General features: G+C 39.7%; 1 protein-coding gene across 9 annotated transcripts in view; it reads left to right on the plus strand.

Annotated features, from left to right (window-relative positions):
* The window catches only part of Dgki (diacylglycerol kinase iota), a 452,799-nt gene that overhangs the window by 398,381 nt on the left and 28,636 nt on the right, over positions 1-25,782 (plus strand). The window lies entirely within an intron of this gene.

Consider the following 25,782-nt stretch of genomic DNA (forward strand, 5'->3'; position numbering starts at 1 on the left):
TCTAGTTTTGGTCTCTCCCGCCTTTTTAAATTTTTATCTATTTATTGCACCTCCTGCTTTTATTCTTGCTATTCCCTAGAAGGAAATGCCTCTTCCTTCTTGTCATGTAGATGATTTCTGCTCACCTTTTTTCACCTTTTGTGGAAGCTTTCTGGTCCACTTATGGTGACATATGTTTCCCTAAGCAGAACACACTAGTCTGATGCTTTCCTTTGCTGGCTCTTGAGACTGAATTTCTTTTGATATAGTGTCCAACAAAAAGCAAACATTAAAAATGTATTTATTAAGTGAATGAATTAAGGAAATGGAGAGGGAGTTTTAGGCCAACTCTCCTGCTGCTACATTATGAAATCTGTCCTAATATTGGAACGAAGTTGTACCATGTTCTCTGAAGAATTGTAGGGAAAATTATGTTCAAGGCCCATTAAGTGGGAATTAGGTAATCAGCCACCTAATGGTAAATCGTTATCACATGCTATTTTGCTGATTGTTGCTGGTATGAATAGGATTTTGATTGTATATTTATAAGTCCTTCAGCTTCCATGTCCAAATGAGAAATGAGAAATGTGTGTTTGCCTTTATTTTGAACTATTTTTACCCTTAGTAACCTCTGGTTGCTTTTGTCTTCTTATCCATAAGAGTACATCCTCTATTCACAAGGCGTAGGGGATCCTAAATTAAAGTTTTGCAATCCACTAGGACTTTTTAACAGGTTAGGGGAGATCTCTAGGCATATGTGAGGGTCCTTTGAAGATCTGAAAGGTGGTCCCTGCCCAAATAACTTACTCTTGGTATTTTAATAACTATTAAATGTAATTAGTTTAGGAACTACTATGAAAATTAGATGAGTATTATATTTTGGTGAATTAAAAAATGCATTATATATTTATGCTTCTTTGTCTCCTGCAACTTCTAAAAAATAGTTTAAGCATGCATGCTGATTTACCTATGCTGCTGAATTATTCATCATTTACTAGTCTGTGCATCCTTAGGGAAATATTTTCACGTTTCTTTATTACTATGATTTTCTTTCTAGTACATACTGTATCTTTCCTTATCTTTATACATTTTAGGAATTACTATATATTGTGGCCATCATAAAACATCTTCAGGGTCTCACCACCACTCTTGCATAACATTCGTCTGCTGGAACAACATTGCAATGCATCTGTAAGAGAGGTGAACCAAGTTTTCCCAGTTTATTCTAAAAGAATTGAGGCACATTAGCAAATGGACTGTGAACCAGAATATAAAAGTCTGTGCCTCTCACTGTTCTCTTTTGTTCCCTGTCCACCAGCAATCCCACTTCCTTCAGTGACAGCTGCTCCCTTTGGCTCTTTCAGAAACAGAACTCATTCTTGGAGAAATCTAACTTAGAAAGTCCCCTAGCTCAGCCATTTCCCATCCTTACAGGTGCCCTTCAGAGACTATGTGGGTGCAGCTACTGCTCTCCTCCTTGCTCTGTTCATCTGTGTACTGGGGCTTTTTGTATCTGCTCTATGTATCTTCTGCAGAAATGATCTTTCAGTTTGTTACAACAGACACTCAGACACTTGTTGTCATGTTCCTCCATCCAGGCAGTGTGAGAGGAAATGTAGATTGGCTGATGTTTGCTCCACATAGCATGGAGGCTAGGCATGTTGGCATAAGCATACAGCCCCAGCTACTCAAGAGGCAGAGGCAGGAAAGTTACAATTTGGGGGCTGGCATAGAAAACTTAATGAGTTTTTATTTTTTAGTCAAAACAAACAATGAACAACAACAGAAAAAAAAAAAACACAAGAAAAGTTTAAAAATATAGTGGTCATCAGAGAGAAATCTGCTTCTTTTAGCTTTATCTACAAACATTAACTTTTCACTGGAAACCTTTATTTTTATATCAGACCAAGGAAGGACAAAATGTTTAATACATAATTTGACTTGTAGTCTTCAAGTAAAGTATGAGGTTGGGATTGGATGAGTGGTCATGTAAGATAGCCAACACCAGGCATAGATGACACATACATTATTTTTATGTTCATAACACAGTATCAGGGTCTTCAAGAATAGAAGATAAAATGTATTGCGCACTTACTCAGAACTGTACTAACACACTTTAACTGCATTATCCCATTTCATTATTAATAGTTAACAGCCTACAGGGCATGCATCATCCTAACTTTATGACTGGGGACACAAGTCCTTAAATAACTGGCTTGATGCCACATAGCCACTAAGTGGGAGAGTTAATTTAAAGCCAGATTCAATGTCCAAAATATCCTTTTTTTTTCTTTAACTTCACCACATTTCTGGGAGAACAAAGAAATGATTGTCAGCATTAAGGTAAATTGACAGAGTTATTGAGAGGGAAGGAAAGTCCCTTCCCCCTAACAAGACTTTATTTACTGCTGTGTAAGTAATTTCTTTTTAATGACAAAAGAAAACTGAATAAAAAATAACAACTTCTACCTCCTGCTGGGAATGATTTGTCCCTGTAGAAAAAGTAAAATACCGATGTCACATTTTCTCATAATTAGTTAGCTGAGTGAACTCGCTGCTTCAGGGAAAGCCTGCCATGTGAATCCCAGGGGGAGCATTACATTTTAATGCAACATCTGGAAGCTGGAGTCCCAGTCGGTCAGAAGATAAGCCTGGCAGTGATTGATGGTTCTGTCCTCTGAGTTTCCTCTCCGTTTAGTGCCTCACACTTCATCATTTCAGTTGCTGCTGGAGTCACCTCTCCAGTCCAGGCAGCTGCTCAAGCCCTAAGCTCTTGGGTCCTTTTTTTTTTTTTTTTTTTTGCTCTTTTCGAATGTTGATTTTCTGGAGGCCACAGGGAGGTTGCACATGTTGATTTTCCAAGCCTCTTAGAATGCTGTTCTTTGAGCTACTACCCCTATGAACAAACTGAAGGGCACTTTCCAATGCATGTCTGTCCTGGTACAGAATAGGGGAGAATCTTTGCCAGCTGTACATCTGACAGAGGATTAATATCCAGAATATATAAAGAACTAAAATGAGTATCAGAGAATTTTTAAAAGAAAGAAATTACTCGTTCAAAAAATGGACCTGGGATCTGAACAGAGAATTCACAAAAGAAAAAAAGTGGTACACCATAAAAAGCATCACTAGATTCTTAAAAGAACACCAATAAGCTACTTGATCCCACAGCAGCATCTGAGTGGCCATCCCTGTTACACACACACACACACACACACACACACACACACAGCCCCTGTGATCACTTCTTTTGTGTTGCTACAGTTAACAGCAGAAAAGGATGGCAGTGACCGATCTGTAAAATGTAGTGACTGTGGTCATAAGTATCAAATCTGGGGGCCAGGCTTGGAGTTGACTGTACTTCATAGTATTGCCAATAATACACATTGTCATATGGTACAAAAGTCTTTGAGATATCAAAACCTATCCCTTGTAAACTCATTTTTCTGGGTTTTGATTTTTGTTTTTGATTTTACATTTATTATTAGTGTGTGTGTGTGTGTGTGTGTGTGTGTGTGTGTGTGTGTGTGTGTGCATGCATGTGTGTGCATGTGTGCATGCATGCTGCAAGGCACACACGGAGGCCAGAGAACAACTTGCAGGAGTCAGTTCTTTTCTTCTATTCTGTGGGTTTCAGGGATTGAACTCAGGTTGTCAGGCTGGACCATGGGTTCTCTACCTGCTAAACCATCTCATGAGTCTGCAACTCCTTTCTCTTTTCTTTGTATGTGTGGTACTGTGAATGAACGCAGGGGCACTATGTGTTCTAGGGAAGTACTCTACCACAAACTGTATTTCCTGCCCTCTGTTTTTACATCCTATTTTGCCCAAGTTGGCCTTGAACTGACTATATAGCCCAGGTAGGCATGAAACTGCAATCCTCCTGTCTCAGCCTACTGAGCAACTAGGATTCCAGGACTGTGCTATTAGGCTTGATCGTTTTTCTAACATGGATATAAACACATATTTATATACTAAAATAGTTAACATATATAAAAATCTAGCTGCTTACTTCAAATAATAACTAAAGCAACCATTGTGAACCATTTCCCAGATTAAAAAATTAAAACATACATAACTTGAGAGCTTCAGGTTATCTGCCTTTCTGACTATATTAACTTCTCCAACTTTTCAGAGTAATTGTGTTTTCCTCGTCAGTCATATCATTTCTTTTTTATTTTACTACATCTATGCATACCCCACATGTGAATTTATGTGTGATTATATATACATACATGTGTAATACAGTTTTGCCCATTTTAAATCTTTGCAAGGTCAATCAGGCTGCATATTTTTCTGTGATTTGGTATGAACCTTTGAATTTTTTAAAATAACATTTTATTTGCTCTTTGAAATTTTCATGCACTTATACAATGTGTTTTGAGCATACCCACTCACTACTACCCCCTTCCAGCTCTTCTTAGTACTCTCCACTATTCCCCCCCCCAACTTCATGTCCTCTTCCTTTAAATTGTTGTTAATATAATTAATAATCCTGAGTGCAGTTAATTAGTGCTGGCCATGGGTATGTGGCCATCCAGTAAGATATGGTCAACACAACAGCAGCCATGCTCTCCCTCCCTTAGAGAATGCCATCAACTGAGGACAGCTTCTCTGCTAAAGGGCTAAGGGTGGGGTTCCTGGAGCCCCTCCCCTATCAAGGATAGTTTGTTTATTGGCTGGATCTTGCACAGGTTTGTGTAGGTAACCACAGCTGCTATGAGCTATTGTGTGCAGCCTCCATGTGGTCTCTAGAACACTGCATTTCCAAGCTCTCTTTCCCATCCTCCAGCTCTTACACCCTTTCTGCCCCTTCTTCCAAAATGTCTCCTGAGGCTTAGAGAGAAGGGAAAAGGTTGATAGAGATGATCCATCCACAGCTGAGTACTCATGGTCACTCATACTCAGCAGCTTGACTCTATATACCACTACCAACTGCAAGAAGAAACTTCTCTCAGCAAAGTTAGCTAAATCTGTGAGTATAAGCATAAAGATGTAGAAGGTGTGACCACTTAACAAGACAGTAGGGATAGATTACCCCCCAGGGCTCTATAATCTCCCAGTCATGGGTTTTATAAATCAGATTGTATACACTTCTGTGATTTACCTTTGATGAGTGTCATATTTATCTTGTTCATTTGTCACGTGGCATAATGTTCTACCATATGAACACATAGCAATTTAAGTATAATCTGCCACTGATAAATGATTATACAGGTGCTCACTTCAGCAGCACATATACTAAAATTGGAGCAATAAATGCTTATACAGACTACAGAGTTTCAGTTTGGGAAAATACTACCACTATGGATGTCCTTTTTCACAACTTCTTCCGGTGTCCTTGTATGAGAATTACTCTAATGTTTAAGCCTCTCAATGGCAATGGCTTAGTTGGGTGACAGGTTGTACACATCTCCAGCTTTTCAGGTAAATAGTGTAAGCGGTCCTTTAAACATGCACTCTCAGCTACAGTGGAAAAGATCCTCCATTGCTCTACCCAGCTGATGCTTGACGGTAGTGGATTAAAAAATAGTTGCCAGTCTGATGATAGTGTGACCTTGTAGCTTGTGATAGAACATATTTTGTATTTAGTATTTACAAATTTGTGGAATATCTTTTCATGTATTTATAGGCCACTTGTGTTTATTCATCTATGAAATGCTTTATTTTGTTATTGGCCCAACTGCTCTTCCTTTGGGTTATCTGTATCTTAATGATTCCAAAAACATATTTTTGTATGCTATGGATACATTTTTCCTTCTCTCTGTTATAAATTTTCTTCAGCTTGTGGGTTACTTTTGAAAGTTCCTTTGGGTTTCATCCAATAGACAGATGTTTATTATTTTAAAATATTTCAAATTATTAGTATTTTCCTGTAGTTGATGTATTGGGATGTTTTAAAGACTTGTGTAACACAGAGTTGAAATCCTTATTACATTCTAAAATAAGAAAAAAGCCTAGCTGCATTCTTTATTGATTTGTGGTTTGGTAAGAAATAAAGATGCACTTTTGCTTTGTTTTTTTATTGCTTGAGAATTCATATAAACATATAGTGTGTTTTGATCAAACCCACCCACTCTTCTCCAATTCCTCCAGTATCCTTCTACCGTCTTTTCTTTCAGACATTCATATATTCATTTTAAAGTCCATGGGGTCCACTTAGTGCCGTCAGTGTGTTCGTATCCCTGTACTGGAGCGTGGGTAGCCTATAACGGGAGGGGTTCACGGGTTAGAACACCCATTTCATTTATTATCTATTTCCTTCACTGTTTTATAAAGCCTGTTCTTGTCTTGTCCTTTTTTAATTTTTTATTTTAATTTACATTTTCTTACCTGCTTTTTAAAAGTAGAATGATTTTTATTAGATATAGATTAATTTACATAGCAAAATTATAAGCACACATGCAGCTTAAATACATCTCTAAAATAAAAACTATGGAAAATTCAAAGATGAAATTGTAAACCAACCCACATAAATATAGGATTGGTAAGATGACATAAAATTATATGAACAAAAAGTTATATACAACATTATAATCAAAGGGCTCAGTTATCATGGAATACTTTTCAGCTGGTCACAGAGAAATTATTATTACTATCATAAATATTTTTTTTTCATTTTGTTGGTTATTTCATTCATGTGTACTATATTTACATCATTTTCATCCCTCCTTCTCCCCCAAATCCTCCCTGTCCCTTCCCACTTCCTCTCAAATTTATAACCTCTTCTTTCTTTAATTGTTGTTATATATGTGTGTATCTGTGTGTATAAATACACACATTGTATATATGTACATACATACACATAAAATATAAATACAACCTGCTGAGTCTATTTACTTGTATGTGTTTACAGCTGACTGCTTAGGTGAGATAACCTATCAAGTGACTCATCCTTGTAGAAGACTGAATCTCTCAGCATCTACTAATTGCCTTCACTAATCACTAATTGTCTTCACCTAGGAGTAGGGCTTTGTAGAGTTCCCTCATCCATGTTGGCACATAGTGAGTGCTGTCATTGTGTGTGGGTCTTAGGATACTGTATCATTGAGATTTTTGTGGGTGCAGAAGACATTGCCTCTCACAAAAGATGGCCTAGTTCTCTAGTTCTTACAATCTTTCTGTCCTTTCTGTGATATTTCCTTAGCTTTAGGGATTGTGTTGTGGATAGATCAATGGGGAGCATTCCATAGACAGTTGTTCTATGCATTTTGACCAGTTGTGGATCTTTTGGAATGGTCTCCCTCTGTTGCAAAGAGAAGTTTCTTTGGTGAAGAATGAAAGCTAAAATCAACTGTGGGTATAAAGATAAGTATTAAGAATGCATTTAGAGGGGCTGGAGAAATGGCTCAGAGGTTAAGAGCACTGGCTGCTCTTCCAGAGGTCCTGAGTTCAATTCCCAGCAACCACATGGTAGTTCACAACCATCTGTAATGAGAATCTGGTACCCTCTTCTGGCATGCAAGTGTACATAAAGGCAGAACACTGTATACATAATAAAAATAAAGAAATCTTAAAAAATAATACATTCAGATATTATACTGGTTTGAGAACATAGGAGTAATAGGTTCTCTTCTAGGGCCCATGATTTCACCAGCCACAAGTAATTGGCTAGGTTTACAGTACCAGGCATGGATTTCTTCCTATTTCATAGATCTTAAGTCTAATTAGATAGCTGTTAGTTAATCACAGGAAATAAATGCCAATATTGTAATAGATTTTCTCATTTGTTTTATTGAGCAATATGTCCGTTACTTTTTTAAAGGCTTATTTATATGTTTTACATGAATATTTTGTCTTCATGTATTTGTGCACACTACATTCAAGCCTAGTGCCTGTCAGAGGACAACAGAGGATGTCTGATCCTGTAGAACTAGAGTTAGACACTTGTGAGTTGCCAGGTAGGTGCTGGGAAATGAACCTGGGTCCTCAGCATTCTTAACTGCTGAGTCATCCCTCCAACCCCAGCACAACTGGTCTTATACCAAAACCACACTGTTTTAATTGTTCTGTCACTGTTAAAGATCCTAAAGTCTGATAGAGGATAAATTTACAGATTTGTTCAGAGGGACTTAGTCATAGTAGCCTTTTCTGTTTATATAAAATTTAAAAGCAGTTTGTCATATTCTGTATTAAAATTTCACAGTCTGGAGAGATGGCTTGGCTCAGTAGTTAAGAGTGAGTGCTGCTCTTTCAGAGGACCTGAGCTAGGATCCCAGCCTCCATATCACCTAGATCAAACTGCATGCAACTTCAGCCCCAAGAGATCCAGCATCTTCTTCTGGCTTTCACAGTCACCTGCACACAAATCACACATACAAATACAAATAAATCTTCCATGTTTTTCATGAATATCACATGAGTTTGTTAAACAGTATGGAGAAGAGTAATGTCTTTATCGCAAAAAGCCTTCGGTTCCTAGTTGTATCTCTTTACATTTAATTGGGTATCAATAGTATTTTATAGTTTTATCATCTTCAGTATATTTCTAGGCATTTTATATCATTAGTGATACTTCATGTGTTGTGATTTTAAAATTACGTTTTCTAAGTGTTTATTTTTTCTGGCATACTGCAGTGAGGTTGACTTTTAAAAGCTTGTATTTGTATCAAGATTCCTGATAACCTTTAATTTCATAAACTTTACACGAAGGGCCTTTCTCTGGAGAGATAATTCCATATAGGTAACATCATCAACAAATACTGAGGACTTCACGTTACTTTCTCCTCTCATTATGCATGTTTTTCTCTGTTCCTATTCACATGGATGCAGAATTGAATAGATGTTGGTACAGTCAGCATCACTGATGATCTCACGGTGCCAAGATGAAGGCCATCTATAATTTCTACTAAGTTGACACTTCAATGCTCGGCAGTTGACTGTAGATATTTTAAGTGTTTTCTTCCATCTTCATTTTCAAATTTGACATACAATGAATTTCAGTCAGTATTCTTTTCTTCATCTTATTTATTCTCCTTCACTTGTTACCATAATGCATCTCAGTAATTGGTTTTTCCAGTGGAAACCAGTATCATATTCATGAGAAGAACTCAAATTGATTATCACATTTATCTCCTTTACATAGTGCTAGATGTCATTTGCTAATAATTTATCTGACATCTGTGTTCATGGGTATGACCAGCCTTTTAATTTCTTTTCATTTCTTCTATTTCTGTTTATTAGTGACTGTATGCTACTCCTTGTTCCATCAAATGAATGAAAAATGCATTCTCTTTTTCCAACCTCTGAGATACTTCACCAAACCCTTGAGCCATCTATTTCTGGAAGACCTTACTTGTCCTCCTATTTGTATTTCACAGATAAGGAAACTAAGACAAAAACCTAGTGAGTGGATTGTCCGAGATCCCAGACATAGTTCATGAGGGTGAAAAGAAGGATGCAGACTCAGGCCATCAGGATCCAGGACTGACTCTGAATCAGCCCTCTGTTCAGGGCTCAGCAGCATGTCATCTCTCTTGGGCTTGCATCATTGCGATTCTGTTCCTCTAAAACTGAAGCATTCCAGTTCATGTTTGGTGGGAACTGAACTTTAAAGATGAAGAAGTGCTCATTTTCATGTAACTTGGCCTTGAAGAAAATCCATTTTTCCCATTCCCATGCTTCATAATTAGGGAAATAGGAGCGCCACTTCCTTCCAGTAGCCCTTGAAATTGTTGACATGTAGCTTCTTCTTCGGGAACTGGTACAATAAAGGAGGCATCCTCATGACTAGAAGAGTGGAATAACCCGAGGAAAGAAGGTGCTTTCCCCTTTCCTGTAAGCTGCTTATTAGTAAAATGTGGTGAGTGGAGATAGAGACGGAAACATCTGCAGCCTTTAATTGCCTGCTAGGAAGAGCTTACAATACTGGCCTCCACCGTATGCTACCTTGCAATGACTTGGGGCTAGCTAATGCTTAGTTGCTAGAGGATATTTTTCCCCCATATCCAGTTTCTTACCCTTTAGTCCCCCGTTGGTTTTCTAATTAGGTTCAGACTTTTTATAGCTTGCATTTAGGGCTGATGCCCCCTCAGTTTCTGCTGCTTCCGTGAGTAATTTCTGCTCCTTTGCTTGCAGAAACCCTCTGGGACCCAATTCCCTGGGGTTCATTCATCCATATAGCTTCCGCCACCTCCTACTGTCCCTCTGGCAGACCACCTTCTTTGTCTTTTATTCTACACCCTCCTCGGCACTTTATTAATTCCTGTGTGTTGGAGCCACCTCCAGGAGCCTAAGGACAAACGGAGATGAATTTCCCTGACAACTTAAATGCTCGGGCTTTCTCCTTCGTTATTCTCTTACTGATTTTTAAAAATGTATTCCTTTAAAAAATATTTCCTCTTGAGCGGTGTTGCTCTTAATTGACTCTAAGCCCAGTGAATAGAGACATTGCCCTGTTCTCTGCAATGCCCTGGCACAGAATTGAATTTCTCTATTCAAGCCTTACTGTTAAATTTGCTTCACTCTGTGGTGTTGGCAAACAGAAACTTCCAGGGCACATCTTTGAATCCCATTGCAGCCTCATTAATGCTGTTCCCTGTGGTAGAAGATAGGTCAATCCTGGTCCTTTTCCAAAGAGATTCAGTTACTAATGTACTGAGAAGATGGCCTTTTGCAGTAGTTTGAATGGGCACTCCCCAAAGACTGTGTGAAAAGGAAGAAATAGAAATAACAGCGCACCCACCCTATTAGTCTTCTTTCCCAAATCCCTAGAAAGTAGATTATCCGCTTCTGGTTAAAAATAAAGCAAGGGAACAAAACAGCTACCCACTAGGGTTCCCCAAATCTGGTTAATGTTATTTTGTATGTGTTCTGACCCTAGTGTGCTCTTCCCCTTCCTTGATTGTAAGCATATGATCCTTTTGAACCTTTGGATTTCTTGGGAGTGCTTTGTTGGTAATAACTACCTAACTATCTGTGAAGGCTGGTTGTTGAGTGTGCTGTGCTAGGGGAGTGTTTTCTACTAAGACTGACTCACAACATTGCTGTGGGTTGCCCTCTGGCACAGAGAACAGTTAAAAGAATAATTTGGAAATACTGAAAAATAAGAAACTAGCGGGGAAATGGAAAGTTTGGAAGGGCAGAGTTAACCTTCTGATTGTGTTTACATGAAAGGATAAGATCAAAGACCATCACATGACTTGATGTGTCTGGCACAAATGGTTACCATAGAGTCTTCTACCCCCATAGAAAAGTGAATCTGGCTTTTGAAAAGAAAGCATGGGTGCTCTGAGCCTTGGATTCTATCTACGCATTTATGAGAAAAGAAATGGAGAATTAAAGTATGGTTATTTATTGAAGCTAGCCATTTGTTTAAGGTTTTTATTGTATGAAAACATGTGATTTGACATATTAATATCCAGTATGACCATGGTGCTAGGTTGACACAATGGCATTCTTTGTCATGTGTTCCTCAATGAGGATAATTGTCATTCCATTTCTGTTCTTCTTTGTAATTTAAATCCTAATACTCCATGAAAACTCCAGTGTGCTCTACCTAATGCTGATTCACTCATTCCTTTTGCAATGGTCATGATCCCTGAATCATTATGATAACTGAATGAAAAAAAAAAAAAAGAAATACAAAGGAAAGGAAAGGACATGACTGATCCCAGGTATGGTGGAGAAGAAAGTTTATTATAGATATAGATATTGTAGTGTATTCTAATCAGAGGTAGAGACATCTGGGAGAGTCCAGAGTGGACAGGGCCAGACTTTGCTGTGCCATGTGGGGAGAGGGGGTGAGGGAGAGGGGAGAGAGGGGAAGCAGGTGCAGCAGCCAGGAGTCCCAAAGGTACAAAAAGAGTAGTGGGTAACCCCAAATGGTTGGATTGTATAGGGATGAACAGCCTGGCCCCCTGGGCTGGAGAGTTCATGGTAGGGTGCCAAGTATGCCAGTCAGTCAAGAGGGCCCTGTAACAGGTAGGGACTGAGGGATGCAGGGGAAACCTGGAGGCCAGAGTCTGCTTTGCTATGTTAAATAGGCCTCTCAGCCATTTGTGCCAGGTTTGAAACCTAACAATAATCAGTTGCAACATATTCGAATGCATCACTCTATTTCAGTCAGTTCCTAATAGGTCATTCATAGACGTGTCGCTTTAACTAGTATGCTCTAGTACTTTGGAAGCATTTGTTTTGTTCTGATAGAGAGGTCCATGTAGCGTAGGCTGTCCCGTTACTAGCTATATAGCTACAAAGGACCTTCTACTCCGGATCCTCCTCCTTCTACCTCCTAAGTGCTGGGATTGTATGTATATAACACCACAGCCTTGGAAGCATTGTTTGTTTGTTTGTTTGTTTTTAATCAGTTGATGTTTTTCTTGCCTGTGTAGTCTGTTATAACTATTTAGGCTTGGACTGTTTTGGTTAGAGATAGATTCATCTGTCCAGACCTGCAACAAAATCATAATATCAACTAAATGCTTCTTGAACGGTTTTCCACAATGTGCCTGCAAGTCATCTGGGTAGGTTTGGGTGTTGTATATTTTACAATTTTTTTTCTTGGCATCCTAAAGCATCCAGAGCAAGGCAATTTGATTCTCTACATTTCCCACATAAGAACCAAAAACTTGGTTTGTGGAGCTAATAAGGCTTTAACTTCTTGGACCAATCATGAAAATGTCTGTTTAGGAGGACCAGGTGTCATCACATAACAATACTATAGTGGTATTGGGCACGCTCTGCAGCCAGTTAAGGGAAGTAGAGTATTGCCTCACTAGAGAGCTAGACTCTCTAGGAAGCCTCTCCTAGCCTGGATATACACCCTGATTTTATTCCAAATTAGCTATGTGACCTTGAACATGTTTCATGTTGTGGTGCCATCTTGGAAACTGGGAGGATAATAATTTTATGTATATATGATAGACTTAGTGAGCATTAGATTAGGTTATAAAGGTGAAGCTTCTAAATCTAAGCCTAACAAATAAAATGTTTGCAAATATTGAGAGAGAGAAATTTTAAAAAGTATGAGAAAGGCAATCAATGTTCAATAGCCAGATCGGAATACACTCTTCTGTAACTATAGCCCCATGTCCTACTTACATGGGCTTTCAGCATTAATTAGTAAACCTGTTATTTTGCAGATTTCCCAGGACTAGACATTTCTTTCAGGTGACAGTCCAATAGGCAGAGGGGGACTTCTGTCATTATAAGTAATGGCTAGCCACTTGAGCTTTGAAGGCAGGCCAGGCCAGGATAAGGATTGTGGTCTGAAGAGGGGAGAGCCCTCCATAGGCTGGGTAACCCTTAACAAGGCATTCCTCTTTGTTCTTAATTTCTTCATGGATCAGGCGGCACTGGCTGCCTTGAAAGTCCCCTTCAGCTGTGTGTGTGTGTGTGTGTGTGTGTGTGTGTGTGTGTGTGTGTGTGTGTTTGGTTCTGAGCTAGGAAAGAATGTCAGTGGTGTAACACCTGTGGGAGAACCAAAATGACACCTACACTTTGAGGAAGTGTTGTGCAGACGCCTGTGTGCTGGCCCCTAGCCACGTTTGTGGGTCTCGGCATACAGGTGCCAGGGTGATACCTGTGCTGGTGATAGCAACCCAGGATGCCGCTGCAATGCTCCAGGGTGCCTCCACACGGCTTGTGTCCCCCTTGCAAGTTAACAATGTCCATTCCTTCTTGAGACAAAGTAAAACCTGTTCATTTTTAGAAGGATAATTTATAATCCAATAGAGTCTGCTCACTTCTCATCTACTGACAGACATTTCTGCTACCTCTCATCCTAGCAAATGAAAGAAATTGTTTGGGCCATTGGGCCAAAAGTTGCATCAGAGTACACAAAGAATCTTATACCACCAGTGTTCCTGTTAAATGAACTGTTTTCCTGTGTGTCCCTCCAATCATCAGACCTGTAACACGAATTCCTAAATGGTCTTTAACAAAAAAAATCCAGAACTAGATATTGGGGTAAATGCTGAAAGATCAGAGAGACAAAGGAGCAAGTCACTGCCATGTGTCACCTCACCAATTCCATGAATCTTTGACTGAAATCCTCTGATTCCTCAGTTGAAAAAGCCTCTTGCTGAAAGGGATGCTTCTGCTTTTAGTTCCTGTCTCCTCATGACTTATATACCTTTCTCTGCCCAGCTATCACTTCCTGGGATTAAAGGCATGTGACTCCCAAGTATTGGGATTAAAGATGTGTGCCACCACTGCCTGGCTCTGTGTTCTCTCCTAGACTGAGTCAATCTCATGTAGTCCAGGGGGGCTTTGAACTCACAGATATCCAGACAGATCTCTGCCTCCTGAGTGCTAGGATTAAACGTTAAGTGCCACCAATGCCTGGCCTCTATGTTAGTGGCTTATTCTGATCTCTGATCCTCAGGCAAGCTTTATTAGGGTACACAATATATGACCACATTACCTTCCTCATCTCACACCACTCTGTCTTCCCATCCTCGGAAAGGATAAACCTCCTACGATGCTACTCTTTCTCAGCACTCGGATTAACCAGGCACCTCTCGGATTTAGATATTTTAATACATTTTGTATGTTTTTTTAACTTTTAGGTGGTAGTCTTGATTATATTATGAAAATGAAATTCCTGGGGGAGCTCTACATGGTGGTGTAGTGATGGGGTGGAAGAAGGGACTTTGGGCTCCAACCTCTCACTTGACTAAGTGTCTTGTCTTCATCCCTTGCATACTGTCTGCTCGCTGCCTTTCTTGCCTGCCCTCTCATTTTTCAGGTGATGCACTTCCTGCACGCATCTGTACTAGCCACCCTCTCTCATCTCTTCTCTCTGGAGAAAACGTTCCTCTTCTGCACAACTTCTTCATCCTGCCAGGCACCTCTGCCCTACATGGCTGGTCCTTTAATGATCTGTGGACACATCTGGCTGTGTGGGAATCCAGGGGCTAATTTTCTCCCTTGTCTTTTCTTTCTGAAGAACATTTGAATTCCTGTGAAGGTCTAGTCTTTATTTCACTTTATGACAACTGGGCCATAAAAATCCAGCCCTTCATGAATGTCACTGATGACTTCAGGCTATACTGAAATCTAGCTGACATTTCTCCTGTGAGCATGCTCAGAACTCACCATTTTTCACTACCACACTTCTCTTGCTTCGTGGGCATGTTGTTGCATAGACAGCTTAGTAGGTAACGAAAGTTAACAGTTAATTTTTACTTTTCTCAGGTTAGATATTCTAAATCTTTTTGCTCTTCCAATGACTATCTGTCATGTGCTTATATGGGGAATATAATATATACATATATTATAGCAGTTGCCAGCACAAATTACCTCATCTGTCTTTACCTTACTGTTTTTAAAATTTTGCACATTTATATATATATATATTTTGCCAGCATCTGTTTCTGAAAGTAACTCTTGCTGTATTGACTCCTTCTTGGCTTCATTTTGGTTCCACTGAGGGATGTTTTAACACTGCTTTTTTTTTTATTAAAAATGTCTCATTTTAGAGAGAGTGGCCAGTTGTGTTAGAGACTGATAAGGTGCTTAGTGTCCAACCTGATAGCCATTTGACCCATAAACCTATAATCTTCCAGAACTCTAGAACACACTCTTACTTGAATCCTGGCCTTAAACCTCATTTCCTTTCCTCTGCAGTGTTGTATGGTCAAAGCCAAAAACCATCCTCCTTTTCTGGCCCCATCAGCAGTTAGTTCTGAATGCACTACTTGTATACTTTTCTCAACTTGAATTCCTTCTAGAGGTCCTGAAGGTCACTGTTAAAATAGAGCAAATAAACTCACAGAGGCCAATCACAAAAGCATGCCAGTCTAAGAGAAGGGGTGAAGCCAGAGCCCCAGTTCTGCTTTCTATCAGCTCTGTAAAAGCCAAGAGGAGCTGTGGGTCAGCACAGCCTCCCCTGCTATGTGGCACCTTCCACTCATTAGTGAGGCTCAGCAGGGCTTTATGTTAATACTCTCACTCACAGGATTATAGCTTTCTCATCCAAATGATTGAGAAGCAAAAATAAACAAAGTGAGTCAATTTAAATGAAATCCTCTCAACATTATAGGAGGAGATAGGAACTTCAGAGAATACTGGCATTTGTGTTGCATATCTTATCCAAATTGGTTTGCAATATGCTCAGCATCTTAATTTGCATTACTTCATTCAAATGTTAAGAAAGAAAAGAGTGTTATTGTCTACTGTAATTACTTGGGGTCCATGAGTTTAGTAAGGTATTATAATTAGGTTAAGCCCTTTAAAAATTAAAAAAAAAAAAAACCACCCTCCTCCTTGTTTGTACAAGCTTATAATTAACTGCACAGAAGAGTTAATGGGACTCTGATATTGATGCCTTGAGTGGATGTTCTCTTCTAGTTGAGGGGGAGTTGGGCTTTATATCAGGTGGTGGTACAGAAGAAAAAAAAATGTAGTAACCATTATACCCGAGCATGATGCCATTAATTTACCACTAGAGAAAGTTGTAGAGGTCGGCCAACGGGTATTTCCAAGAACCCTGCTGATTCCTCTTGTGATTGTTGTGATGTATTTTATACAGCTGACTGAAGCTAACACACAATGAGTGATGAAGGGTGTGTGCTCCATTGGCCCCTTAACCTATGGAGGTTTTTGTGAATTCAGCGCTCAAAGCAAAGTATGTAGCCTGTGAATTTGGACTTGATCCAGATATCCAAGGCTTACTCCCCATGTTCTAACAAAATAGCATGCATCATGACTTCATGTAGAGTTCTGATTTGACTTCTAATGTAGGTATTTCTGGTCTTCAAATCTTTGGAGACACCAAATGAGCACAATTAAATTTCCAAAGGGATGTAGAACATCTCTGCAACTGGGAAATTGACTTGCAGGTAAAAACAGATGCCAGTGGAGGATCTGTTCGTTCCCTCCCTCCCACCTGCCATCTCTCCTTTTCTCTTTTCCTCTGTGGTACTGAGGCTCAAACCCAGGGCCTTGTACATGTTAAACATGGACACTAACACTGAAGAATTGAATTCCAGCCCAGGAGGCTTTCTTTTACTCCCTATAATGTCTTCCACAGTCCCTAGTTAAAAGCCAAGAGAAGTGATAACCAGGCAGACCACTCACTATGGGGGCAACCATATAGACTCTCAGTACTTTATTAATTTCCCATACCATAAAGTTTTCAGAGAAAGCTGTAGCATCATTAAAGTAAGGGGATATAAAAGCACATTCTACATACCTTTAGCTTAACTGCAGTGCTGGGATTTAAACACACAGAACAACTAACACTTTCACAACAACAAAATACCAAATGAGATGCTGCTAGGAAACATCTGGTTGCTGCACTGTTTACAGCCAATTCCAGTGGTGAATAAAAGGGGTGAATGGACTTCCAAAGAGGGCACATTCTGGTCCCCTGGCAGCAAGGTAGAGTTTTTTTCTGCTGGAGGGAACACTAGATAGTTGCATTTCTATTTTTGTACAAACAGAAAACTTCTTCCATTCTCACAGGGGTTTCAAAAGGATTGCAACAGCAGATGGAAAGAACCCATATACACTCATGCATGCAATTACTAGGAGCTAATTGAATTTGAGGACTAGGTCTATCTTTAGAGGGAAACGAAGCCTATCTCTGTCTCCCATAAATGGTTATACACTCTGAAGTAGATGTGGCACAGGCCGTGCTTTAGATATAAGATCACTGAAGTATTAGATGCTGCTAATGTTTTGTCCCTATAATGAAGATCATGATGAATGACATGAAATATGTGCTTATATCATTTAGACGAGATTTCTTCAACTGGAGGACACACTGGTAATATAGCTCAAGGACTGTAGGTTGTGACCCATTGGGGGTTGAGTGACCCTTTCCCAGGAATCATCTAAGACCATCAGAAAACATAGATGTTTACATTATAATTCATAACAGTAGCAAATTACAGTTATGAAGTAGCAACAAAGATACTTTTATGGTTGGGGATCATGACTACCTGAAGAACTGTATTAAAAGGTCACAGCATTAGGAAGGTTGAGAACCACTGAATTATACTATAATAAATGGAAATTTTGGTGGAGGAAAAAGGGGAAAATCAGAGAAGTTCTATCTCACATTGGTAGCTAAGAAGACACTGGGGCCAGAACATATCTTGAACTAAATTTATAAGTCAACCAACAAGTAAACGAATTTATCCTGCTTGAAATTATAAAACATAAAGTTAAGAAAAGTCAATATACAGTTTAAGGGGCCAATTCCTTTTGTGTCAGTGAAAACATTGAATGATTGTCAAACTCAAAACAAATGCTGTGTTCACACTTGACTCAATTGGATCACAAGTATAGGTCACACTGTCACCTTAACCAATCAGTATGACATCCTGCGTGGCCAATGGCAAGTTTGTACCATCTGCTGCCCCGTGGTCTACTTCTCTAGACAGATTTCTCCACATAGCTTTTCCTGTGTTCACTTGATCAGAAACACTCGGTCCAGTTTTTCTCTTTGTGAGCAGCCAGTCATAACACAAGTAACTAACTGAAAGCTTAGTTCGCAAAGATGGAATTTAGTATAATCATCAAACACAGCAAAGGTAATCTAACACACGCTTAATGGTATGGACAGCCACTGTGAATTATGCTAATTAGGCATAAATGGGAAGCAGCTCAGGAAAATGATTGCAATTAATATTATTTTACATGGACACACTGAACAAGTCCAAGATGGGGTGAGGAAAAGGAGAAATCAGATATCTCTAAAGACCTCTGCATTTTAATCTGGGCCTAAGGGAATGTCTGACAATCAGAGCAGGATATGAGACAAGTGATTTTCTTTTTAATAGTGAGAGCTAAAGTACAGAAGTTGCATTGAGAAAAACAGATCTATTGAAGAGATTCATGGCTGTTCTTATAATAACACAGAGGCCCGCATCAGCTGTTATTGCACAGTGGGCGATCTCAGAACACCATGGTTTAGGACACAACTGTTTATTTGGTCCAAATCCATGTGCTGTGCTGTGGACAGAGGTCTTCAGAGAAAGTCTGTCTCTGTTCCACGGACGCCGATCTGTCCCCTGTCAGTATGACCACACACAGGGCTCTGACGTGGAGCTGGCTTTATTGGAGCCTATGGTTGATCTCACTTGTCCTCACAGGGGCTGTTCCAGCTTCCTTGGGAAATGATGGCTGGTTCCAAAAGCCACTGTGGCAGGGAGCCCATGGGAGGAAGCTCCCCATACCTTGGGGGTCATGAACCATTCCTTTCACTGAAATTCTGGCTTGCCCATCTTCAAGATAAGGGTAACACAAACCCCAGATCTCACTAGGAAGAGTGTCAAAACCACAACACAAGATGTAAGTGCAGGAAGAGAGATGTCCTAATACCACTTTTGGAAAGTAAATCTGTCAGTTATTGCCATTCTTTCTTCCTCTCCAGAAGGTACTCCTTCAAATATGCATTTCTTGGCTTTTTTAACTTTATTTCTGCTGAAACACACATGATAAAACACATGACATTAGATGTGTAATATGTCCCCACAAATGACACGGGTTACACAGGTCAGAGTCAATTCTCAATATTAATTAAAAGCCTAAATGAGCATTCCAAGTAAAGCATATCACAGTCCTGGTGTCGGAGGTGAAAGCGTGGGATAACAAATGCAGTCAGCGTCACTTGGATTTGTGAGTGCATCTTGGGGGGTGACTATGTCCAGTGAACTCAAGTCTTTCCTCCTTGATTATGGCTAAACCAGAACTTCAGTGAAAAGAGTGGTTCATGACCCCCAAGGTATGGGGAGCTTCCTCCCATGGGCTCCCTGCCACAGTGGCTTTTGGAACCAGCCATCATTTCCCAAGGAAGCTGGAACAGCCCCTGTGAGGACAAGTGAGATCAACCATAGGCTCCAATAAAGCCAGCTCCACGTCAGAGCCCTGTGTGTGGTCATACTGACAGGGGACAGATCGGCGTCCATGGAACAGAGACAGACTTTCTCTGAAGACCTCTGTCCACAGCACAGCACATGGATTTGGACCAAATAAACAGTTGTGTCCTAAACCACGGTGTTCTAGATCGCCCGCTGTGCAATAACAGCTGATGCAGGCCTCTGTGTTATTATAAGAACAGCCATGAATCTCTTCAATAGATCTGTTTTACTCAATGCAACTTCTGTACTTTAGCTCTTACTATTAAAAAGAAAATCACTTGTCTCATATCCTGCTCTGATTGTCAGACATTCCCTTAGGCCCAGATTAAAATGCAGAGGTCTTTAGAGATATCTGATTTCTCCTTTTCCTCACCCCATCTTGGACTTGTTCAGTGTGTCCATGTAAAATAATATTAATTGCAATCATTTTCCTGAGCTGCTTCCCATTTATGCCTAATTAGCATAATTCACAGTGGCTGTCCATACCATTAAGCGTGTGTTAGATTACCTTTGCTGTGTTTGATGATTATACTAAATTCCATCTTTGCAAACTAAGCTTTCAGTTAGTTACTTGTGTTATGACTGGCTGCTCACAAAGAGAAAAACTGGACCAAGTGTTTCTGATCAAGTGAACACAGGAAAAGCTATGTGGAGAAATCTCTCTAGAGACATGACTGAATCCAGGGAATGTCTGAAAATTTCAGTCCTCACCAGACTGAACAATCTCCGCACCTAACATTTACCTTGGGCCTGTTCATCATTCAGTGTTTCCATTTACACAAAAGGAGGTTGATCTTAAAACTACATGTTGACTTCACTGTTTCATAGGTCTTTTGTTTCAATTTGGAGGCATCATGGTCCAAGTAGAGAACAAACCAGCCAGATCATTATGGTGAAAATCATTTGACCTTAGGAGAGAGAGGGGCAGAAAATAATGGAAATGAAACTCATCTGTATCTTTGATCTTTTGCTGTCTGTGAGACTCAGGAAATGACAGTTCCTGTTCTAAATCCTTTATTTTATATCTGTGAAATAAGAGTTAGATTTCAGACAAAGACAGGTGGAGGACACAGAACATTTCTTTTAACTAGGTAGTTGTGATCCTTGCTCTAGACAGGGAAATGTTGATTTAAAGCTATGTACAGCTTTCCAAATCCATGGTTATGACTCTCAGTGAATCAACTAACTTACCTTTGAGATTTTCACACATCATTCTTTGTTCATACTTTTTCCTTTGAATTTTTTTTCTACAATATTTTTAAGCATTTGGATGGTTGCGACCATGAGAAGATGATAATGAGCTAGGTCATTATATGTTACTTTTAAGACTGAACAATAGTTGGGGACTACATATTAGTCTTAAAAATATTCTTGTATGGAGGGTTTTGATTTTGTTCCATATATAATATACAGTTCTTTCATTTGATTTGTTAAGAATTACATCAGGGCTGGAGAGATGACTCAGAGGTTGAGAGTACTTGCTGCTCTTCCAAAAGAACCATTTTTGGTTCCCAGTATCTATCTTGGGTGGTTCACATCCACCTGCAAGTCTAATTCCAGGGGACCTGATGCCCTCTTCTGGCCTCTGTTGGCACTGCATTCATGTGCACATACCAACACACATATACACACAATTAAAAGTTAAAAAAAAAGAATTACATACATATGTGTGCCTTTGCAACATTCTTTTTTTTTTTAAAGATTTATTTATTACATATACAGTGTCCTGTCTGCATGTATCCCTGCCCATCAGAAGAGGGCACTAGATCTCATTATAGATGGTTGTAAGCCACCATGTGGTGCAGGGAATTGAACTCAGGAGTTCTGAAAAAGCAGCCACCTATGAGCCATCTCTCCAGCCTGCCACATTGTTTTTGTTGTTGTTTTTTGAGACAAGGTTCCTCTGTGTAGCTTTGCACCCTTCCTGGAACTTGCTTTGGGGACCAGGCTGGCCTCTAACTCACAAAGATCTGTCTGCCTCTGCCTCCCAAGTGCTGGGATTAAAGGCGTGCGCCACCACTGCCTGGCCTGCCTGCCACATTCTTTATACTTTTTATTCCTAACTATTTTTGTTGGCAAATCAAGAATAACAACTTAAACTTTTCTTCACAAGTAACCATACACCAAATTCTTGCATTATAATTTTCCTTTATCTAAAATATTTTCCTCTGTGGCCAGGTTCAAGACATGAGTAAGCCTCAGTATTCTGTCAAGTAGATTCTCTGATCTTGAGTTTCTTGCTGTTCTAATTCATTCTGTTGCTGTGGTAAAACACATTAATCAGAAGCAGCATAGGGAAGAAAAAATGGACTTTCTTTGGTTTGAAATTCCATCATTGTGGGACAGTCTTTAGATGCCTGGGAACACCATATCCACAGTCAAGAGCAGAGAAGCATGAATTCATCCATGCTGCCTTCTCCATATGCTCAGCTAGCTTTCTTGACTTTTCTATAATGTAGGGCCCTGCCAATGAAATGGTACCACCACAATGAGTGGGGTCAATAAACAGTAAAGCCAATATCTCACAGACATATCCATAGGCCAAATTTACCTAGGTAATTTCTCAGCTGAGACTTTTCCCAGGTGATTCTAGTTTTTAGCGAGTTGACATTTAAGACTAGTCACCACAATTTGCAAAACAGAGTCTCAAAATATCCTGTTTTTAATTTTCAGTTTTCCATGAGAGAACTGAATCTTGGTAAGCAGATTTGCCCAGGACTATAGCTAGTTAAACGTAAGACTGATACCTGAGCAATATGAATCACAACATATTTACTATATCTGCCTGCCTGTATAAAGTCAGGTATTGTTTGTACTTTTTGGTTAAATGTAAATTCCAGGAGAGAATCAATTTTGCTTTTATATTACTATATCCTCATTGTCTAAAACAAGGCCTTGCATGAGAGGAACATAAGGGCTCTAAATCGATCACTGCTGTTATAACAAAACACTTCAAGTTGCACCCATAATGAGCTCTTAAGATTACAGTGTCCTTTCTTTCATGAGAATCGTATTTCTCCTGATGTAGAGTTTGCGAAGTCTAGGATCTAGGTGTTAGGAAAATTCATGTCTAGCACAGGCTCCCTCTCTATTTCCAAGGGGATAACTACTTTCTGCATCATGATCTGCTAGAACAACACAGAAATGGGGGCTCTGTCCTCTGCTCATGACAGAGAAGATGGAGAGACTCAGGAGCTCATTTACCTGTCTTCTATAAGGGCATCAGTGTGGTTCACAAAGGCAGAGGCTCATGACCTAATCACTTCCCTGGAGGACTCACTACCTCCTATCACCTATTCCACATCAATAAGGTTTCCAGGTGAATTTTGGAGGGATACAAACTTTCTGGTTGTAGGCATCCTCTTCTCCTTTTGGAGATTCTCTGTAGTAGAAGTCATACTTTTCTTCTATGTGGATGTCTGAGTGCACCCAAGCTCTTATGAATGCAGGTTCTCAAAGAACGGCTGTGAGAAAGACAAGTGCCCTCCCAGCAGTCTTATTAGTCTATCTTTGGGTGAGTATGGACTCTCATTTACTTGAAGGCATAGTATAGTGAGAAAAATAAGCCATTTCACCTCTAAAAATGCTCTTCACTCTTTCCTATCTTACTATGTAAGTTTATACAACTTATTTTTCCAAAGAACTTAGTCATCAACCTAGTAACCTTTGTGATATATTAAAAATTGAAGTTCCCTTTCCTTCTGGAAATTTGAAGCATTCATTTTCATTATGAAGGATCTATGTGAAAGCCAAAGAGGAAACTCAGAGTTCAAGAAATAAAGAATAACGCTGTAATCATAACAGCTCATTATTTTGTTCTTAAGCCTGATCTTTCACAAGGTTATTTCCTGGAGTTGAATATTAATGGACTCAGGCTGTCTTTATGCAGAAGAGATCTTAAACACAAATGTTCATAAGGAAGGACATTAATCAGGGGAGAGAGGAGAGCCTTGTTTCTAATAATGTTTGCATAATAGCTACCCTTGGGTGTGTTTCTTGGCTTAAAGTAAGTACCCATGCTTTCCATATCCAACACAATGGAAAATATTTGTGGTTATGATCTGTTATACAATCTTCTACATACTTATAGGGATATCAAACTGAGAGGCTGCTGGAGAGCCTCAGAAACAAACAGCATCACTCATGAATGATATAAGATAGAAGTTGAAAGAGGCCCTGCATGGAGGATTGGTGGTAAATGACTTAAGAGCAAGTCATGACTCTGATTTCTGAAGGGGAGAAGAAGCAGGCTGGCCTGCTGGAGGGCATTTGGATGCTCCTGTGATCTGATTTTAACTCTTCTGTTGCTTCTTACCACCTGGAAGATGGTGATGGGTACCTAAGAAGTGCCAGTCCAAGTACCTAATCTAGGCATACAAGCACTCACTTCCATGGCCTGTGAAGGTACAGTAGATGTGATGTGGGGCTGCCCTCCACTCAGAACTCTTGGCAGCTTCCCTCAAGTACTATATTTTCAAGTTCCATGTTTTTGTTCAGATTCTTCCCTCATCTTAGAAGGCCTTTCCAAATCTTCTTTGCCAATTAATTTTACTTCTCAGGCATGGTCGGTTTAAATTTCCCATCCTCCACAAAATCTTCTTCAACTGTACTGCTAGCCACAGGTCTTACCTACCCTCTCGTGCTGATTGATTGGTTCACATCTTTACATGGCATATGCCCTGGGGATTTCTTCTGTTGTCTTGTTTTACTGGGTACACGTGCCAAGTCTGATTTTACATAAATGTTTAAAAATAATGACCTCATTTTATCACAGCTTTCTTTCTCTCTCCCAGTTTTTATGATCACTTACATTCTGAGAAGAGTTCTATATAGTCTTGAAAACATAAGCTGAGCTATTGTTTGATCTTCTGGGTTACAAGACCGTATAAAGGTTCATTATTGTAGTTTTGTTTACCTTTTTCTTTTACAGTCAGGACAGTCTACTGCAGCGAAGGGAGCATTCAATAGTGTGAAAATCCAAACTTATTTGTTTTTCCAAGCTGAAATTGCTAGTAGTTTTTCTCAGCCTTCCCTTCCTTGTGATCTCTTATGGGGTTTCTATCCTGAAAGAAAACACCACCTCATGGCTCCTTGATCTGTCCTTCCCACCTGAAATATGATGTATTAACAGAGCTTCCCATGAGTAACTTCAAAGGTCAAGCTTACCCTTAACAGAAATTTCCTTCTGAATAGTGTGTGTGTGTGTGTGTGTGTGTGTGTGTGTGTGTGTGTGTGTGTGTGTATTTATGTGAAGTCACACAGAAGTGTTGAAAAACTACCCCTTCCATCTATTTATAAAGCCTTTTAAAAAGCTTTAACCCTCACTACAGAGGTGAATATTACAACTGTTGGTCTTCTTTGTCAAGGAGAAAACAAATGGCTTAAAATGTTCATGTTCAGCAAATCCTACAGAATTATGCCCTTACCCATCACTGTTTCCACAGCACTACAAACCTGGGGACAGTGTTTTCGGCCACCTTCTGTGGGTGTTATGGTGCCTAGTCGAGCTCAGCCCACAGTGAGTTCAGTGTAGCAGTGGACAGAGGCCTAGGTATAGAAGCATGCATTATGGTGCTGGCAGACCATGCTAGGCTCTGTGCCCCAAGTGCCATTTCACTCCCAGTATCAGGGTCTTTATTAAACGAAGGGGCAGAACCAATATTTCTGTAGGTTCTGTAGGCGTCATAATTCTTTTTCTGTTGTTTCAATACCTCTCCACTTCTTGCTTCTTTTTTATAAATAGCTTTCTTGATAATTTCATGCATGTTACAATGCATTCTGACTCCTCTCACCTCTCCCTCTCATGGTTAGTCTTCCCCACCCCCACTAATCCCCTCTACAACCATGTCCTTTTGAATTGCTCTGGGGCCCAATGAGGTTTTCCCTTGCTTTCTTTTCATTCAACTCAAAGACTAACTGATGAGCCCATGTGTTGTGTGAAGGGAGATTGGGGTCACAAAATGGCTCAAAGCTAAGTGTGCATTGCTTATAT

The sequence above is a fragment of the Onychomys torridus genome, chromosome 3, assembly GCF_903995425.1.
Source record: "Onychomys torridus chromosome 3, mOncTor1.1, whole genome shotgun sequence".
In the NCBI taxonomy this organism is placed as follows: domain Eukaryota; kingdom Metazoa; phylum Chordata; class Mammalia; order Rodentia; family Cricetidae; genus Onychomys; species Onychomys torridus.